Source organism: Salmo salar, chromosome ssa16, assembly GCF_905237065.1.
Source record: "Salmo salar chromosome ssa16, Ssal_v3.1, whole genome shotgun sequence".
Classification (NCBI taxonomy): Eukaryota; Metazoa; Chordata; class Actinopteri; order Salmoniformes; family Salmonidae; genus Salmo; species Salmo salar.
The window spans coordinates 42,290,051-42,304,898 of record NC_059457.1 but is presented as its reverse complement, the minus strand read 5'-3'; the positions used below and the strand labels follow the sequence as shown (position 1 = coordinate 42,304,898).

The following is a 14,848-nucleotide window of genomic DNA, read 5'->3' as shown; positions in this document are numbered from 1 at the left end:
CTGACATCCTTTTCATGGCTAATCAAGGCAATATCCTTTCCTATTCAGGCTTTCCAATGTGCTCTGATTTACATTGGTATTTGACCAGATAACAGTATATTCTTGATAATTATTATATCACAAGCTAACTTAATTCCAAAACATTCCACTATGCACTAAATAGCTTGAAGGCAAACATGAACACATCTTTGTTCAAATAAATAAAGGAGATTTTACACTTCAGAGACTACATTTATGAATTAGAGCGGTAGTGAAACTTTCACCATTTTTATAAAATGTAGAAAGAAGATCTGTTGGCAAAACAATAATAACTTATTTCTCATTACTTACTGACTTTATTGTCCCCATGGGGAAATGTTGTTGCAGTGTCATATACACGTTTAAAGTGTACATGACACTGCAACAAAATTTCCCCTTTGACATCTGGCACTAGTCTAGGCCAACTACATGACAATTTTTTTTTTGCTCAATTATGACTCAAGAACTTTGGCCACAAACTTATTTTTAGATATTGTGATAAATATGCAAAGTTGATTTTAATTTTAGAAACATATTAAAAAGTATTTATATTATGGCTATAACATCATAATACGTAGCATCAGTCACTTCCACTGAGGTATAAAGAACTTCCCACCGTTTCTGTCCCCTACTACTTCTAGTGGGCACACATCCCCTTGCACGGATTGGTTGATTCGCCTGTCTATCATTGACTCATAAACCTGTTGAAGAGTGGGAAAGCGCAAGGGGTGGCATGTTTTTCCTTCCTTCCTAACTTTATTACCAAGAATGCTCGGAGAAATTATAGTGAAAGTTAAAAGAAAGCCTTAGGAAGTCTGAAAGGTAAGACAAACACATTTCAATGATACATTATTCCATGCAATACATATTCCTCGAACGATAGTCTATCGAAGGGGCTCAACATTTGCGTAAAAGCAAAGGGTACAGGTAAAGTTGCCGCTCTATCAACCGTATGGACCATGCCTTGATTGATTTCTATCTCTTTTCCTTTTTACTTAGGCCTACATAACATATTTTGTGCGCTTCTGATTTGGTGCATTGAAAATAGTGCTCAGATAGTTGTGAATGTTACCGACCCGTACGAAGCCCATCATATCCCTTCGATACATTTTTTCTGTAACCAACTGTATTCTGAAAAATCTGTAGCGAACCATCTGCCATAGTTTAAAACATGAACTGTACGGTTATATTTGTGTTTAACCAATCAAGTAACGTTATATACGAATAATTGTTCATAACGTTGTGCATTTATTTAGCTCACTGTTCAGATACAGCACATGAAAAGCCACAATTAATACCCTATGTGTGCATAAAGACAGTATCGTCAGGTCCACAAAGAGCCCAATTTGAGCAAAACTGGGCTTGTCCAAGAACATCTGTTTGAATTTAACTAAAATTAATTATACATTTTTATAGTGAATTTAGTCTTGAGAAGAGAGAGAAATTGACACACCCCATGCAAGATAACTGTTAAAGTAGTACTTCATAGATGTATAGGCTACTGAACGCATAGAATGGCGTTATGAAGGCGTTACATGAGGCTGGATGTCTGTTGATTAGTGACATTAGATTTAGACAAGTACATTTGAGATGTCCACCAAGGAAGTCAAAAAAACGTTTTTTTACCCCAAGCAAAAAATATTTCGAGTTGTAGCTAAACAAGGTCATCATCAAACAGAAAGAAATGACATGGTATGAAAATACTCCATTGTCAGTGAACTGCCCCCCCACCCCTGTGCACATCCCCCATTAGGGCAACAATCTGTGCTGCTGTCAATTGTATTCACTCTGTGGAGGACAAGAAAGTCGTGTCTTGCTTCATAATAACACACATAATCACATTGTGATATGGGGATTACTAAATTAATCACAGCTTTGTGGAATTGGCTTGTTGTGATCACAATTGATTCTCTTGTTGTGGGGTGAGTTGTGCCCCAGACATGGCTTGTCCAGACTGTAATTCATCCACTTGACTGCTAACCATCCCCATCTTGTCTGTCATGTGATTCTACGCTATAAACTGTCTTATTGCCAGCTCGGATTCATTGAATCATTGTTTTGTAACTTCCATATGCATTCATCGTGAATTCACATGTTGTGAACTATCGGGCTTTCTTTGAAATGTAGATGTTAATTGTAAGATGACAAAATGTTGTGCATCTACAAGAACATACTGGTTCATGATGTACATTCCTAAATCTGTTTGTTTGTATTTGAATGGAACATAAACCATGGATGCAGGCTAGATCATTTCTACAACAATAGACAGATAACCAGCGAAATGTTTAATTATGTTTATGTGGGAAAGAAATGATCTAAGCTAAGGTTGGATGTAAAACAGAATTCATCATATTTGAGCAGCAATATCTGTCCAAACAAGAAGCCTCTATTGTACATAGGATAATTGCATTGACTTGTTGTGCCCTTAGACAGTAGCCTCCAGAGTTAAAATATAAGTGGCTTTTTTTATCTCTTAGAATATGCAAACAGTTTTATGTGAAGTTTTAGAGTGTAATTATTTATGTTTAAGCATGAATTCACTGCCTCCACATTTTTCCACCATCAATGCAATGCTTTTCAAGCTGTTATTGAAAGCAATATTTCCTCCTGAGATCTATTTGAACAACCCCAAAGTTTTAGTAGAACTTCATATTTAACCTTAACCTTTGTTGTTGTAAGTAAGTATCCATATGAAACATCTTCATAACAATGTGAACATCCTCCTATCCAAGAAAATATGAATGGTAAAAAGTTGGCAGTTGGCACATTTCTATTAATTCAGTCATTCAGTTAGATGTTTAACCAAAACGCAGTGTGGTTTAAAGGCTTTAATAAGAGAGGAAATTTCCCTCCTCAGATTGACAGTAGCTAAAGCACTTGCTCATGCCTGTTGTCAACCCCTTCGAGGAGCAGTGACTGATGTCTTGTTCTGCTATTTATATCTTGAGATTCATTGGAGCAAATCACAACAATTACGCGTGTTGGACGGTAACGTGTTAAGCTTTCAACAGGGGGGATAAGGTCGGGTTCCTGCAACTGTACACTTCAGTATGACTTACAGTGTCTGTCTTCAAAAATAGAACCACCATAAATGTAGTGACGGGTGTTGTGGGGGAAGTGAAACTGTCTGATGCTGAGGACGTTCTCAGCGTCTAACAAAACAAGAAAATATATATTATATTCTGTAATATATAGGTCTATATTCCAAAACCTTGATGCCATCATAGTAAATGTTTAGTTTTCTTCTCTGCCTGTTCCCTTTACCTTTCATTCACCTTGAATATCCAATCTGCAGAGAGTTTTGGTCATTGTTTGATTGAGTTAGACTATTGACTTATTCATTCAAGGCCACTTGAGGTTTGACCGTTCCCTGAACACTAGTTGTACAATCATCTCCTTTGATGAAGGCCTTCAGTGGATTTGATGTCTGCCTATTGCATCTCCATCAATCAATCAATCAATCAAATGTATTTATAAAGCCCTTTTTACATCAGCTGATGTCACAAAGTGCTGTACAGAAACCCAGCCTAAAACCCCAAACAGCAAGCAATGTAGATGTAGACGCACGGTGGCTAGGAAAAACTCCCTAGAAAGGCCAGAACCTAGGAAGAAACCTAGAGAGGAACCAGGCTCTGAGGGGTGTCCTCTTCTGGCTGTGCCAGGTGGAGATTATAACAGAACATGGCAAAGATGTTCAAACGTTCATAGATGACCTGCCGGGTCAGATAACAATAATCACAGTGGTTGTAGAGGATGCAATAGGTCAGCACCTCAGGAGTAAATGTCAGTTGGATATCCATAGCCGATCATTCAGAGTTAGAGACAGCAAGTGTGGTAGAGAGAGGGTCCAAAACAGCAGGTCTGGGACAAGGTAGCGCGTCCAGTGACAGGTCAGGGTTCCATAGCTGCAGGCAGAACAGTTGAAACTAAAGCATGACCAGGTGGAGGACTGGGGACAGCAAGGAGTCATCAGGCCAGGTAGTCCTGAGGCATGGTCCTAGGGCTCAGGTCCTCCGAGAGAAGAGAGAGAGAGAGAGAGAAAAAAAGAGAGAATTAGAGGGAGCATACTTAAATTCACACAGGACACCGAATGAGACAGGAGAAATACTCCAGATATAACAGACACCCTAGCCCCCCGGCACATAAACTATTGCAGCATAAATACTGGAGGCTGAGACGGGAGCGGTTGGGAGACACTGTGGCCCTGTCCGACGATGCCCCCGGACAGGGCCAAACAGGCAGGATATATCCACACCCACCTAGCCAAAGCACAGCCTCCACACCACTAGAGTGATATCATTCACTACAGCGGCCATATTGTTTATTGTTGATAATGCAAATGGCTCAAATATTCCGCGAAGAAGGCGTCTACTTGGCTGTTTCTGACATTGGAGGAGTTATCATTCAAATAAAATAAAATAAAATGTTATTGGTCACATACACATACAGTTGAAGTTGGAAGTTCACATACACCTTAGCCAAATACATTTAAACTCAGTTTTTCACAATTCCTGACATTTAATCCTAGTAAAAATTGTCTTAGGCCAAGGTCAATTAGGATCACCACTTTATTTTAAGAATATGAAATGTCAGAATGTAAAGACAATGATTTACGTAAACTTCTGACCCACTGGAATTGTGATGAAGTGAATTATAAGTGAAATAATCTGTCTGTAAACAATTGTTGGAAAAATGACTTGTGTCATGCACAAAGTAGATTTCCTAACCGACTTGCTAAAACTATAGTTTGTTAACAAGACATTTGTGGAGTGGTTGAAAAACGAGTTTTAATGACTCCAACCTAAGTGTATGTAAACTTCCAACTTCAACTGTATTTAGCAGATGTTATTGCGGGTGTAGCGAAATGCTTCTTTTCCTAGCTCCAACAGTGTAGTAATATCTAACAATTCACAACAATACACACACATCTCAAAGTAAAATAATGGAATTAAGAAGGTGCAGGGTTGTGTAATCGATGGTAGCTGGCTAGTGATGGCTATTTAACAGTCTGGTGGCCTTGAGATAGAAGCTGTTTTTCAGTCTCTTGGTCCCAGCTTTGATGCACCAGTACTGACCTCACCTTCTGGATGATAGTGGGGTGAACAGGCCGTGGCTCGGGTGGTTGATGTCCTTGATTATCTTTTTTTTCTTCCTGTGACATCGGGTGCTGTAGGTGTCCTGGAGGGCAGGCAGTGTGCCCCCGGTGATGCATTGGGCAGACCGCACAACCCTCTGGAAAGCCCTGCGGTTGCGGGTGGTGTTGTTGTCTTCACCACACTGTTTGTGTGGATGGACCATTTCAGATCATCAGTGATGTGTACGCCGAGGAACTTGAAGCTTTCCACCTTCTCCACTGCGGTCCCGTCGATGTGGATAGGGGCGTGCTCTCTCTGCTTTTTCCTGAAGTCCACGATCAGCTCCTTTGTTTTCTTGATGTTGAGGGAGAGGTTATTTTCCTGGCACCACTGCCAGTCCCCTCACCTCCTTCCTGTGGGCTGTCTCGTCATTGTTAGTAATCAGGCCTACTATGGTTGTGTCGTCTGCAAACTTGATGATTGAGTTGGAGGTGTGTGTTGCCACGCAGTCATGGGTGAACAGGGAGTACAGGAGGGGGCTGAGCACACTTCCCTGTGGGGCCCCTGTGTTGAGGATCAGTGAAGTGGAGGTGTTGTTTCCTACCTTCACCACCTGGGGGCGGCCCATCAGGAAGTCCAGGACCCAGTTGCACAGGGCAGGGTTCAGATCCAGGGCCCCGATCTTGATGATGAGCTTGCAGGGTACTATGGTGTTGAAGGCTGAGCTATAGTTAATGAACAGCATTCTTACATAGGTATTCCTCTTGTCCAGATGGGATAGGGCAGTGTGCAGTGCAATGTCGATTGCACGGTCTGTGGATCTATTGGAGCGGTAAGCAAATTGAAGGGTGTCAGTTAAGGTAGAGGTGATATGATCCTTAACCTGCCTCTCAAAGCACTTCATGATGACAGAAGTGAGTGCTACGGGGCCGCGTCGATGGCACTGTGTTATCCTCAAAGCTGGTGAAGAAAGTGTTTAGCTTGTCCGGGAGCAAGACGTCGGTGTCCGCGACGTGGCTGGTTATTGGTATCCGTGATTGTCTGTAGACCCTGCCACATACAGTTGACGTCGGAAGTTTACATACACCTTAGCCAAATATTTTTAAACTCAGTTTTTCACAATTCCTGACATTTAATCCAAGTAAAAATTCCCTGTTTTAGGTCAGTTAGGATCACCACTTTATTTTAAGAATGTGAAATGTCAGAATAATAGTATAAATAATCATTTATTTCAGCTTTTATTTCTTTCATCACATTCCCAGTGAGTCAGAAGTTTACATACACTCAATTAGTATTTGGTAGCATTGCCTTTAAATTGTTTAACTTGGGTCAAACGTTTCGGGTAGCCTTCCATAAGCTTCCCATAATAAGTTCGGTGAATATTGGCACATTCCTCCTGACTGTGCTGGTGTAACTGAGTCAGGTTTGTAGGCCTCTTTGCTCACACACACTTTTTCAATTCTGCCCACACATTTTCTATAGGATTGAAGTCAGGGCTTTGTGATGGCCATTCCAATACCTTGTCTTTGTTGTCCTTAAGCCATTTTGCCACAACTTTGGAAGTATGCTTGGGGTCATTGTCCATTTGGAAGACCCATTTGCGACCAAGCTTTAACTTCCTGACTGATGTCTTGAGATGTTGCTTCAATATATCCACATAATTAACCTAAGTGTATGTAAACTTCCGACAACTGTACATCTCGTGTCTGAGCCGTTGAATTGCGACTCTACTTTGTCTCTGTACTGACACTTTGCCTGTTTGATTGCCTTACAGAAGGAATAACTACACTGTTTGTATTCAACCATATTCCCAGTCACCTTGCCATGGTTAAATGCGGTGGTCAGCGCTTTCAGTTTAGCGCGAATGCTGCCATTTATCCACGGTTTCTGATTTAGGTATGTTTTAATAGTCACAGTGGGAACAAAATTAACATCGCCTATACACTTCCTGATGAACTCAGTCACCGTGTCCGTGTATACATCAATGTTATTCTCCGAGGCTACCCGGAACATATCTCAGTCTGCGTGATCGAAACAATCTTGAAGCATGGATTACGATTGGTCAAACCAGCGTTGAATAGACCTTAGCACGGGTACTTCCTGTTTGAGTTTCTGCCTATAGGAAGGGAGGTGCAAAATGGAGTCGTGATCTGATTTGCCGAAGGGAGGGCATATCCCAGTCTGCCTTGTAGGCATCCCGGAAGAGAGAATAGCAGTGGTCAAGTGTTTTCCCAGCGCGAGTACTACTGTCAATGTGTTGATAGAACTTTGGTAGCGTTTTCCTCAAATTTGCTTTGTTAAAATCCCCAGCTACAATAAATGCGGCCTCATTTAGCCAACTTGGAGATTGACACACCATTCTAAAAAATGACTGGTTGTCCTAGAGAGAAGATTTTATTGATATGAGTAGGAACATACTGCTTAATGGGCTTTCATTGCACTGAAACACTATTAAATTGAATCTATCTTGGATATTAGATTGAGTCCCTACTACACGATATACAGTGTGTGAGAATAAATTTGCTAAAAATACCCATGTAAACTTTCTAACAAGGTCTGGGGGAGAGAGCCTATTTACTAATTGAATCTAGTGCCTTGAGATGCTGTTTATTCCCGCTTAAAGTGCAATCAGCTGCTTCTAACAATTTCCCCAAGGCCACTTTTGGAAACACTTAAAGGGATAATTTGGGATTTTGGCAATGAGGCCATTTATCTACTTCCCCAGAGTCAGATGAACTCGTGGATACCATTTGTATGTCTCTGAGTGCAGTTTGAAGTTGCTAACTAGCGCTAGCGCAAGATACCCATACTACAAAAAACCCGTAGACTTCCAGTCATTGCACTATTGCTGGTTTGCATTGGATGGCGAACCTACCTTCATACTGGACACAGAGACATAAAAATAGTATTCACAAGTTCATCTGACTCTGGGGAAGTAGATAAATGGCCTCATTGCTAAAATGCCGAAGTATCACTTTAATGCATGTCATAACTCTATGGTTGTTCATGGAATACACAGACTGTATTGCCCAGAAGTTAGTGTTCTGTTATATCTCATTAACACACAGACAGAGCTCCAATCACATTTACAAATGAGGTGAATTGGAGCTCTACTTGTATGAAACCTTGACCTTCACAATTTCATAGAGTGAAAATAGCCAATTGCACATTTGATATTAATTTCTTCTTCCAAAGCCAACTTTTAAGTGTATTATGTCATATTACATGTAATATGAGTTAACTTAATGATTTACCTTAAGGCCAAAGTTGAATTACTGTTTAACGGATGCCCTGCCTTACTTTTCTCCACACCCCGCAACAACAACAAACCAAAAAATCTGATGTGTTATTTTTTGGACAATATATGCGGTGCTTTGTTTATAATGCATTGTCCGCTCTCCCTTGAGGTTTTCCCAAGTTGATGCGCAAGAGACCAAACAGCCTCAGATCACGCGCTCAGATCATGTTCGAGCCTCGGATTGGACATTGAAACACACACACTTGCACCTGTAGACGACGTGCAGATGTTTAATTTCTCTCTCATGCTGTCATGGCTGAGGTCAGCAGAAATTCCTACTATTTATGTGTCCAGGTTAAACGTGCGACGTCCCTCATTATAAACAAATATTTGCAGATATTTGCTCTCTCAGCGCTCGGGCACGCCACCGAAGCTCCGCCCCTGTGCCTTCTTCTCGAGGAAGCTCAGCCCGGCGGAGCGAAACTATGATGTGGAGGACTGGGAGCGGTTGGCTGTGGTCAAGGCTTTGAAGGCGTGGAAACATTGGCTTGAGGGGGCTAAACACCCTTTTCTCATTTGGACTGACCACCGCAACCTGGAGTACATCCGGGCAGCGAGGAGCCTGACGAGGATTCAGTCAAGGTGGGCCATGTTTTTTACCCGTTTTGTTTTCAAAACACCCAGTGTAAGGCTCCCTACAGACCAGGTTCCCAAAATGTGAAGGCAGACACACTGTCCCGGCTGTATGACACAGAGGAGCTGCCCATGGATCATACTCCCATACTCCTGGCCTCCTGCCTGATAGCGCCGGTAGTGTGGGAGCTGGACGCGGACATTGAGTAGGCGTTACGTGCAGAGCCCGCTCCCCTCCAGTGTCCCGCTGGGCGTCTGTACGTTCCATCTGCTGTCCGTGACCGGTTGATCTATTGGGCCCACACGTCACCCTCCTCTGGTCATCCTGGGATTGGTCGGACGGTGCGCTGTTTGAGTGGGAAGTACTGGTGGCCTACCTTGGCCAAGGACGTGAGGCTTTATGTCTCCTCCTGCTCGGTGTGCGCCCAGTGTAAGGCTCCTAGGCACCTGCCCAGAGGGAAGCTACACCCCTTACCCGTTCCACAACAATCTTGGTCGCACCTGTCGGTGGATTTTCTTTCTCACAATCTCCCCCCCCTCACAGGGAAACACCACGATCCTGGTCGTTGTGGATCGGTTCTCTAAGTCCTGCCGTCTCCTCCCTCTGCCCGGTCTCCCTACGGCCCTACAGACTGCGGAGGCCTTGTTTACGCACGTCTTCCGGCACTACGGGGTACCTGAGGATATAGTGTCTGATCGAGGTCCCCAGTTCACTTCGGGGGTCTGGAAGGCGTTCATGGAACGTCTGGGGGTCTCGATCAGCCTTACCTCGGGGTTTCATCCCGAGGATAATGGGCAGGTGGAGAGAGTGAACCAGGATGTGGGCAGGTTTCTGCGGTCTTATTGTCAGGAGTGACCGGGGGAGTGGGCAGCGTTCGTGCCCTGGGCCGAGGTGGCTCAGAACTCGCTCTGCCACTCCTCCACTAACCTCTCCCCCTTCCAGTGCGTACTGGGGTACCAGCCGGTTCTGGCGCCTTGGCATCAGAGTCAGACCGAGGCTCCTGCGGTAGACAACTGGTTCAGGCGCGCGGAGACATGGGACGCCGCCCATGTTCACCTCCAGCGGGCCTCCATCACCGCAGTGAGGCCCCGGTGTTCGCACCGGGGGACCGGGTCTAGCTCTTGACCCAAAACCTGCCCCTCCGCCTGCCCTGCCGGAAGCTGGGTCTGCGGTTTGTGGGGCCATTTAAAGTCCTGAGGAGAGTGAACGAGGTATGTTACAGGTTACAGCTTCCCCCCGATTACCGTATTAACCCCTCGTTCCATGTGTCTCTCCTCAGGCTGGTGGTGGCTGGCCCGCTCCAGGATTCTGAGGTGCGGGAGTTTCCTCCGCCTCCTCTGGACTTCGAGGGGGCCCCGGCGTACTCCGTTTGCTCCATACTGGATTCGAGGCGTCGGGCGAGGGGCCTTCAGTACCTCGTGGAGTGGGAGGGGTACGGTCCGGAGGAGAGGTGCTGGGTTCCGGTGGAGGATGTGTTGGACTCTTCAATGCTGCGGGATTTCCACCGTCTCCGGCCGGATCGCCCTGCGCCTCACCCTCCGGGGCGTCCCGAGGCAGGTGTCGGCGCGCTGCTGGAGCCACGGGTCAGCGAGGGGGTACTGTCACGACTCCCGCCGAAGTCGGCTCCTCTCCTTGTTCGGGCGGCGCTTGGCGGTCGACGTCACCGGTCTTCTAGCCATCGCCTCGCCACCTTTCATTTTCCATTTGTTTTGTCTTGTTTTTCCACACACCTGTTTTACATCCCCTCATCACTCTACGTGTATATTATCCTCTGTTCCCCCCATGTCTGTGTGTGTAATTGTTCGTTACGCGTCATGTGTGACGCTTCATGCAGGTCTTTCCCGGGTCTTGTTTGGAACCCGTGGTATTGTATGCTGTACATTATTTGTGTGACGAGTGCGCTATTCGCTTTTGCCTTTGGCGGGAGTGTCGTTACGCAGTTGCGTCCGACTGTTTTCCTTCTGCCAAATAATGTGTGCCTGTTCACTCATCTCTGCTCTCCTGCACCTGACTTGAGTTTACCAGTTGCGCACACTGTTGACAAGGCCAAGAACCTGCACAAGTGCCTAGGACAATGTGGTAAAGTACTGTTATTCCTTATCCACTTAATGTTTTTATTTGTACTTTTTAATTTTTTTTGCTCACTCGCCTCACTTTTCTGGGTGGAAAATCCGTTAAACAGTGAATAAATGTTGTTTGGCCTAAACGTATAATAATCTGTAGTATTAATTTAATCAACACATTGACTTTAAGTAAAAGTATTGTGGCTGTATTGTGAGTGGCGCAGGGGTCTAAGGCACTGCACCTCAGTTCTAGAGGTGTCACTACAGACCCTGGTTCGATCCCGGGCTGTATCACAACCTGTGATCGGGAGTCCCATAGGGTGATGCACAATTGGCCCAGCGTCGTCTGGGTTAGGGGAGGGTTTGGCCGGGGTAGGCTGTCATTGTAAAATAAGAATTTGTTTTTAATCGACTTGCCTAGTTAAATATACAGTAAATATACAGTATGATTCTCAGCTTTACTTTGAGGTGAGCAGAGCTTACGCCTTGCTGTTTTTGTTAAGTCTTGGATCTGGAGAAGGTTTTCCCACAAATCAGCTGTCCCTATCCTCCTCTATAAACTTGAAGTAAAGATGTTGGTGAATAAGTGTAATTTGCACCAGTAAAGGAAATAACGGACTAATAAACAGGTTTTGGAGTGTGGTTTTAGACAACTGCGGCTAGCTGACATCTGGTCTTTTTACTGGAGGTATGAAAATAAAACATCTGGAGGCTTCATTTGTTACTGTTGTGAAGAAGGCAAATGGTTCAGTCTCAAATGGTGCAGTCTCCATGCTGCATGCAGCTCCTAGGCTTGCCAAATGGGTCAATAAGATCATGTTTCCGGAGACCTAGACATTAGGCTATGTTTTTATTGCATCATTTATTGGACCATTCCAAGTCCAGTCAAGTCATTTTCTCAGTTTTCTTAGTTGACAATATAACAGTTTGAAAATAAACAATTTGAAAAAGTAAAGTAGTTAATTCAATCTCAGTACAGTAACTTGGGTTGAAGTTGAACAGTAAGATGTCGCAGAACCATGGCACTCCTTTTAATTTCATCCACTTTCTCCCCAGTGACATTAGACAGTACATGTCAGAATGTCTTACCGTTTCTGTTGTCCACTAAGGCCTATATGAGGACCCTTGCTGAGGAGCTAGACCTTCAGACCCTTTTAGAAAGAACTTGGGACCATTGAGACCATTGTAAAATCTGCATGCAAATAGCTCCACTTTGAGTGTGGTCCTTGGAGCCAACATGGTGTCTGGGTGGGAAGACAAGGTCCTGTTAGACTGGGTTTTGTACTTGGCCTTCCAAACACCATTCAAAGCCACGGACTTCCCCAATGCCTGATTGAATTCACTTTGTGACATTTTGAACCCTTTGGGGAGAGAGAGGGAGAGTGAGGGGGAACGGGAATGGGAGATTGAACAAGGAACAAGGAGACCTCAGAAAACTGTTGCGAACAGCCTCACCACCGAAGTGGCATAATGCCTCATTGTGGGGCTTGAATGTGTGTGGGGGAGGTGGGGATGCATGTGATGTTTGATACCCAAGTTGATAGTTAAAAGATAGGGTTTTAGTCTAGAAGCGTATTTAAGACTGTAAGGGCTAAACTTTGGACGGTAATGTGTTTGTGTATCTCGAAATCCCTCATTGACATCAACGCATGATTTACGAGACAGAGTTACGGATAAGGATGTGGCCCTAAATACCTGGCGAAACATCTGGTGGCAGGGGGTTATTTCTGTAAACTTCCCAGGCACTTCATGCTGTGTACACATTTGCATGTTGTCCAATTTCTGCATTATGTCGTGATGGGATGCTTGGACCCCGGGAAAAGACCAGGAGCTGTAGTGGATATGCGCTAATGTGTGTTTGCGCTCCTGTGTGCACTCCTGTGCGTTCTTGTTTCGCAGCAACTTAGGCTGCTTTTTGACAGTAACAGCAGTGTTACACTTGTGTACATCCCCTTTGTTTATATTAGGGATATTGTGTTTCCAAAGCTAGGGCTGACAGTGAGAACTTGTCAAGAGCAGAATCAACAACCTCTGCATAACCAAAATAGTTGCTTTGTGAGAAGATGTTAAAGTTCACAGTTAGACATTGTTATAAAATTACAGCTGTAAAGTAACAGTAGCCTGGCTTTGGCCCAGTGAGACACGGGTACTGGCCCGTGTAGATGGAAACAGAAAAGTGAGCCTTTTGGGTAAAACACAGGGGTTAATCCTGTATGGCAATACGCCAGTAGTGTGTTTGTTCAGCTCCTCGTTTTTGCTCGTCTTCTCCCTGGATTTTTCTTCTGGTGTCGCAGGAAGCAGCTTTTTGGCCTTAGCGATGGGTTTCCTGTCGGGATTGGAGCGGCCCTGAGTTCCTACTGCGAGACAATAGGATGTTTCCCCTGTGGGCCGGGTGCTGTTCTCAGACCTGCTTCCCTTCAGGAAACTGCAGATTTATCCCAGCAGCTGAGCTGTACTGAGCTGAGCCACACTGACTCATACAAGGACGAGAGTGAGGCACTACCCTATGAGTGTGTGTCTCTTCTGAATGGGGCTTTTGTTATGTTAAGTAGTCTGATGGTAAAGATGAGCCTGTAGTTGTGGTGGGGTGGGCTGGAAGGATGAAGGAATAGCCTTGCCCAACAAGACCTGAATCTGGGTTAATAAGTGTGGGCTGATCTGTAGTGACTTTCGTCTATCTGTAGAGCTAGAATCCTTGCTTTCTCTATTGTCAGCTGGGCTTGCTGTTGACCCTCTCCTTCATTTTGAGGGAAAAGGGAGGTGGTGGCCAGGATGAGGTCACTTTTCCAAAACATGGCTCCTGCCATGTAGTCAGCAGCCTTCGGCCAGAACACTTCCTGTTGAAAAGCAGCGCTGAAAAAGTATAATTCAGTGTTAGAATTATGATGAATGCCGGGGAAACAGCCACCTCAGTGATGACGGTAATGGTAGAGAGTCGTTATGTTAAACAGGATGCCAAATCTTTATAGAAACCCTCAACAGCTATTGGAAATATGTGCAATTGCTTAGTTTATAGTAGCTTGGCTTCAATTTGTAGAGTATTCCAGTGTGTCCGAATCCAATGACGGCTTTACAAAGTTAAACCCTTCTATTCGTTTTATATTGACTTACAGCCATAGGCATTTGTTTTTGTCATTTATGGGATCATATGACATGATCTACAAGATTGCAACAACAACATAGAACATTGTCTAACAGACAGTTGTTGTTGCGCTTGCATGTGTCTGCGTGTGTGGTCACACCTGCGGGTGTATGTGTGTGTGACAAGGCTGTGGCTGTGGCTCACTGCTGGTGATGAAAGAAAGGGGGATACCTAGTCAGTTGTACAACTGAATGCCTTCAACTGAAATGTGTCTTCCACATTTAACCCAACCCCTCTGAATCAGAGAAGTTCGGGGGGCTGCATTAATCGACATCCGCGTCCTCGGTGCCCGGGGAACAGTGGGTTAACTGCCTTGCTCAGGGGCAGAACGACAGATTTCTACCTTTTCAGCTCGGGGATTCGATCCAGAAACATTTCGGTTACTGGCCCAACGCTCTAACCACTAGGCAGAGGGATGTGGCTTCTCCCCCTGATTGTGTGAGTGTTGTAATTTGGTGCCTGTCATCAGGACCTGGAAAAACATCTTGAACTGGCCTGTTTGTGCTGAGTGGGATCTGGCGACACTAAGTAAGGAGGAGTGAGGGAAGGAGTGGCTGGCATAGAGGCTCGGCTACATGTCTATTTTACACTCCTCTAATCTGAGGAGAGGGAGTGGGTGGGATGGAGGCTATGTTACACTCTTCTGATCTGAGGAACAGGCATCTGGGGCAAATCTGA

General features: G+C 44.6%; 1 protein-coding gene across 2 annotated transcripts in view; it reads left to right on the top strand.

Moving 5' to 3' along the window:
* Positions 1-661: 661 nt before the first annotated feature.
* The window catches only part of LOC106573874 (KN motif and ankyrin repeat domain-containing protein 2), a 37,965-nt gene continuing 23,778 nt past the window's right edge, over positions 662-14,848 (top strand). The window contains exons 1-2 of one of the 2 annotated variants that reach the window (XM_045697277.1): positions 686-840; positions 10,245-11,044. The gene's annotated coding sequence lies outside the window, so the exon portion shown is untranslated. Of the gene's footprint in view, positions 841-10,244; positions 11,045-14,848 lie in introns of both variants that reach the window. The other variant, XM_014149292.2, reaches the window with a different exon arrangement.